The sequence below is a fragment of the Nomascus leucogenys genome, chromosome 22a (genome assembly GCF_006542625.1).
Source record: "Nomascus leucogenys isolate Asia chromosome 22a, Asia_NLE_v1, whole genome shotgun sequence".
NCBI lineage: Eukaryota > Metazoa > Chordata > Mammalia > Primates > Hylobatidae > Nomascus > Nomascus leucogenys.
Genome location: NC_044402.1, coordinates 40,456,499 through 40,462,498, shown reverse-complemented (window position 1 = coordinate 40,462,498; position 6,000 = coordinate 40,456,499).

Below are 6,000 nucleotides of genomic sequence, written 5' to 3'. Positions count from 1 at the left end.
CCCCCTCAGCCTCCCAAAGTGTTGGGATTACAGGCATGAGCCACTGGGCCCAGCCTTAATTTTTTAATATACCAGAGGCTCAAAAAATGGACATGATTTGAGGTTACACTCAAATTTCTGAGGGGTGTCCCCACCCCACATAAAAAATTGAACTGCGGCTGGGTGTGGTGGCTCCCGCCTGTAATCCCAGCACTTTGGGAGGCCAAAGTGGGTGGACCACCTGAGGTCAAGAGATCGAGACCATTCTGCCCAACATGGTGAAACTCCGTCTCTACTAAAAATACAAAAATTGGCTGGGCGTGGTGGCGCGCGCCTGTAGTGCCAGCTACTTGGGAGGCTGTGCCAGGAGAACCGCTTGAACCCAGGAGGCGGAGATTGCAGTAAGCTGCAATCGTGCCACTGCACTCAAGCTGGCAACAAAGCGACACTCTGTCTCAAAAAAACAAACAAAAAAACCATTGAACTGCATCTTATTCTCTTCCAAAGCACAAGGAAGCCAGCTCCCAAAACCAAGTGTAGGCCTTCAGTTCCATCTCTCCCTTCAAACATAGAAATTTTGTTGTTGGTTTTTTTTTTTGTTTTTTGTTTTGTTTTGTTTTGTTTTTAAGACAGGGTCTCACTCTGTTACTCAAGCTGAGTGCTGTGGCACAATCATGGCTCATTGCAGCCTCGACTTCCTAAGCTCAAGCAATTCTGCTGCCTCAGCCTCCTGAGTAGCTGGAACTACAGACATCTACCACCATGCCTGGTTAATTTTTTATTATTTGTAGAGAAGGGGTCTTACTATGTTTCCCAGGCTGGTCTCAAACTTCTGGACTCAACTGATCCTTCCACCTCAGCCTCCCAAAGCGCTGAGATTACAGGAATGAGCCACCATGCCTGGCTGCAAGCAAAAGTTTTTAAAAGCTGTCTATATTCCTTCACTGGTCATTTTTTTTTTTTTTTTTTTGAGACAGATCTCGGCTCACTGCAACCTCCGCCTCCCGGGGTTCAAGCAGTTCTCCTGCCTCAGTCTCCTGAGTAGCTGGGATTACAGGCACGCACCACCACACCCAGCTAATTTTTTTGCGTTTTTAGTAGAGACGGGGTTTCACCATGTTGGTCAGGCTGGTCTTGAACTCCTGACCTTATGATCCACCCGCCTCAGCCTCCCAAAGTGCTGGGATTACAGGCGTGAGCCACCGCGACTGGCCAGTCATTTCTTTTTAACCTAACCTCTAAATCTGTATTCTAACCCAGACATTTGCCAAAATTGTTCCATAAAAGGCCTTTGTGGGCCAGGCATGGTGGCTCACACCTGTAATCCCAGCACTTTGGGAGGCCGAGGCTGGTGGATCACCTGAGGTCAGGGGTTCGAGACCAGCCAGGCCAACATGGTGAAACTCCATCTTGTCTCTACTAAAAATACAAAAATTAGCTGGGCATGGTGGCGCATGCCTGTAATACTAGCTACTCAGGAGGCTGAGGAAGGAGAATTGCTTGAACCCAGGAGGCAGTGGTTGCAGTCAGCCGACATCACGCCATTGCACTCCAGCCTGCACGACAAGAGCAAAAAACTCTGTCTCAAGAAAAAAAAAAAAAAAAAAAAAGCCTGGCCAGGTGCGGTGGTTCACGAGCTCATGCCTGTAATCCCAGCACTTTGGGAGGCCGATCATGAAGTCAAGAGATCGAGACCATCCTGGCCAACATGGTAAAACCCCATCTCTACTAAAAATACAAAAATTAGCTGGGCACGATGGCGCACACCTCTAGTCCCAGCTACTCGGGAGGCTGAGGCAGGAGAATCGCTTGAACCCAGGAGGCAGAGGTTGCAGTGAGCCCAGATTGTGCCACTGCACTCCAGCCTGGCAACAAAGTGAGACAACTTACTTCAATAAGCTCCCTTTGCCCTTGTCTTCTGTGAAGTGAGCCATCCTGAAACTGATGAGTCACAGAGTTGTCAAGGAGTACTGATGGCCCCAGACAGGTATCCCTCTATATCAACACTTGCCCTTAGCCTCTGTACCTCAAGCAGGAAGTAGACTGACTTTATTTGCTCCATTAATTCCAGTTTCTGGCCTTCAGAGTATACAGAATAAACAAATTATTGTTCTACACTACAGCTTGTCAAATATTTGAATCTAGTTTTCACTAAAGTTAAGCTCTCCAGCCGGGTGCAGTAGCTCACGCCTGTAATTCCAGCACTTTGGGAAGCCAAGGTGGGAGAATTGTTTAAGCTCAGGAGTTCGAGATCATCCTGGGCAACATGGTGAAAACCCGTCTCTACCAAAAAATACAAAAATTAGTCAGGCATAGTGGCGCCGGGCTGTAGTCCCAACTACTTGGCAGGCTGGGGTGGGAGGACTGCTTAAGCCTAGGAGGTAAAGGTTGCAGTGAGCCATGATCGTGCCACTGCACTCCAGCCTGGGCAACAGAGTAAGACCCTGTCTCAAAAAATAAATAAATAAATAAAATAAAGGTTAAGCTTTCCTTTAGTTGAAAAGCCTTTCTAGTTTCATAAACAGCTTATCATATGACATGACTTAGAGACATTTCAACATTCCTGTCACCTTCCTCTGCATTATTTCATTTTACTAATCTTTTATAATGTGGCTTCCAGTACATGGGGAGGCAGTAACACGTAGTAGCTAGGAACAAGGGCTCTGGACTTGGCAATTAGTGTGTGAATCTAGTCTTTACTACTTACTGGTTGGGACCTTCAGCAAGTTATATATCCTGCTGGAGCTTCAGTTTCCTCACCTTTAACATGGAGCTAATAATACAAAGGGTAGTTGAGTAGATTAAAAGACATAATCTATGTGATGCCTGTCACTAGTGGTCACTGATTCATTCACTCAAAAAGCATTTATTGAATACCTACTGTGTGCTAGACATTGTTTTTGGCACTGAGGATACGGCAGTAAACAAATAGACCCCGCCCTCATGGAATGTACATTCTTGTGAGAAGAGCAGGGATAAATGTGATGAATTAATAAAATAGTTCATTAGATAGTGCTAAGTGCTAAGGAGAAAAATTAATTGAGGAAGGGAGATAGACATTGTTGGGGGTATAATTTTATACACTGGGGTCAGAGAAAGCCCCACCAAGAACCTGAGGATATGAGGGAACAAACCAAGTGGTTCTCAGGAAGAAAAGCATTCCAAGCAAAAGCAGAAGCAAATGCCAAGACTGAGGTGAGAACATAGCTCCCATATTCACGTATTAGTGAACAAGGTAGTGTGGCTGGAACAGAATGAGCAAGGAAGAGGGCAATAGAAGAGGAGATCAGACAGGTCACGGGGTGACATCCCATAAAACCCTGTAAGTCATTGTAAAGACTTTGGCTCATACTCTAACTGAAAGGAAGGAAGACTGCAGTGGCATAGAGGAAGGACGTGATATTTTAGTACAGTGTAAATACTCATTATTATTATATATTATTATAAATGCTCATTATTATTATATATTAAATGTATTTTATTTATTTTTCTTTTGAGATAGAGTCTTGCTCTGTCATCCAGGCTGGAGTGCAGTGGCGCAATCTCCACTCACTGCAATCTCCGACTCCCCGGTTCAAGCAATTCTGCCTCAGCCTCCAGAGTAGCTGGAACTACAGGCACATGCCACCACACCAGGCTAATTTTTGACCATGTTGGCCAGGCTAGTCTTGAACTCCTGACCTCAGGTGATCCACCTGCCTCGGCCTCCCAAAGTGCTGGGATAACAGGTGTGAGCCACCCTGCCTGGCCAGTGACTTGTTTCTAATAGAGTCTGGCAGCAGTGACAGTGTGTGACTTCCAAGAGTAATAAGCAATAAAAGACATTATATAAAAATCTAAAATCTAAAATCAAAAATATATTTTGCTGTCTTTTGGATCACTCATTTTGAAGAAAGCTAGTTGCCATGTTGCAGGACACTCAAGAAGTCCTATAGAAAGGTCCACAGGTAAGGAACTGAGGCCTCCTGCCAACAGCCAGCATGAACTTGCCAGGCATATGAGTGAGCCATCTTGGAGGCAGATCCTCCAGCCATGGTCAAACCTTCAGATGATCACTGTCCTGGCCAACATCTGGACTGCAACCTAATGAAAGACCCTGAGCCAAGGTCATCTAGGTAAGTCAGTTTCAAATTCCTAACCAATATAAAATGATTACAACAATAAATGTTTATTTTATATTTTAAGCTGTGAAATTTTGGGATGATTTCTCATTCAGCAATAGATAACTAATAGGTTCGGGCACTAAAAGTGGAGTGCTGCTGTGACAAACAACTAAAATGTGAGAATGACTTTGAAATTAGGCAAATGGCAGAAGCTGGAAAGACTTTGAGAAGAGTGTTAGTGAAAGTCTAAAATGCCTGGAAGTGACAGTAGAACCACAGTGGCCTCTTTTTTTTTTTTTTTTTTTAAAGACAGGGTCTTGCTATGTTGCCCAGGCTGATTTCAGATTCCTGGCCTCAACTGATCCTAAGTCACTGAGATTATAGGCACAAGCCACCATACCCAGCCATGATGGCCTTTGAAGAGGCGGCCAGTGAAGACTTAAGGAAAGTGAGAAAAATGTGTTTTGAAACTGGAAGAAAGAGGATTCTCGTTATTCAGCAAGTTTAGGAACTGTAGTTAGTGTGTAGTAACATGGAAAGTAAAAAGTGTAATTAATGAATGGGAAATCTAGCTAAGGAGATTTTCAGGGAGAATGTTGAAGTTAACACCTGGTTTCTTCTTTGTTGCTTATAGTAAAGTGCGAGATAGCTAGCTAGGAAAAAAAAATACCACTTAAAAAAAGCCAGGAGGCCGGGTGTGGTGGCTCACGCCTGTAATCCCGGCACTTTGGGAGGCCAAGGAGAGCAGATCACAAGGTCAAGAGATCAAGACCATCCTAGCCAACATGGTAAAACCCCGTCTCTACTAAAAATACAAAAATTAGCTGGGCCTGGTGGCGCTCACCTGTAGTCCCAACTCTCAGGAGGCTGAGGCGGGAGAATCGCTTGAACCCAGGAGGCGGAGGTTGCAGTGAGCTGAGATCTCGCTATCGCACTCCAGCCTGGCGACAGAGCAAGACTCTGTCTCAAAAGAAAAACAAAAAGAGAGCCAGGAATTTTTGGATTTTAAAATTCTCAGCCTCTCCAGACAGTAAATGATGTTAAATTTTTTAAATAGCTTCTGGGCAAATATCAAATTCAGGGCACTCTCAGGAAAACATGGTATAAAGACAAAGCCAAGATTGAGTGTAACATGCTTTGTTAATATCAGAAGGATCTAAGGTGGTACTCAGGAAACCATTTAGTCTAACAATATGGTTTTGGGGGTTTTTGGTTTTCGTTTTTTTTGAGACAGAGTCTCACTCTGTCACCCAGGCTGGAGTGCAGTGGCGTGATGTTAGCTCACTGCAACCTCCGCCTCCTGGGTCCAAACGATTCTCCTGCCTCCACCTCCCGAGTAGCTGGGACTACAGGAACGTACCACCATGTCTGGCTAATTTTTGTATTTTTAATACAGACAGGGTTTCACCATGTTGGCCAGGCTGTTTCAAACTCCTGACCTCTTGTGATCTACCCACCTCGGCCTCCCAAAGTGCTGGGATTACAGGTGTGAGCCACAGCACCCAGCCTAACGATATAGTTTTTAAGAATCTTAAGAGCCAGGCATGGTGGGTCACACCTGTAATCCCAGAACTCTAGAAGGTCGAGGTGGGAGGATTGCTTCAGGCCAGCAGTTCAAGACCAGCCTGGACAACATAGCATGGTCCCATCTTACAAAAAATTTTTTAAAATTAGTGGGCATGGGCCTGGTGCGGTGGCTCCCAGCACTTTGGGAGTCCAAGGCAGACGGATCACAAGTTCAGGAGTTCGTGACCAGCCTGGCCGATATAGTGAAACCCTGTCTCTACTAACAATACAAAAAAATTAGCTGGGCATGGTGGCACATGCCTGTGATCCCAGCTACTCGGAAGGCTAAGGCAGGAGAATTGCTTGAACCCAGGTGGTGGAGGTTGCAGTGAGCCAAGATCACACCACTGCA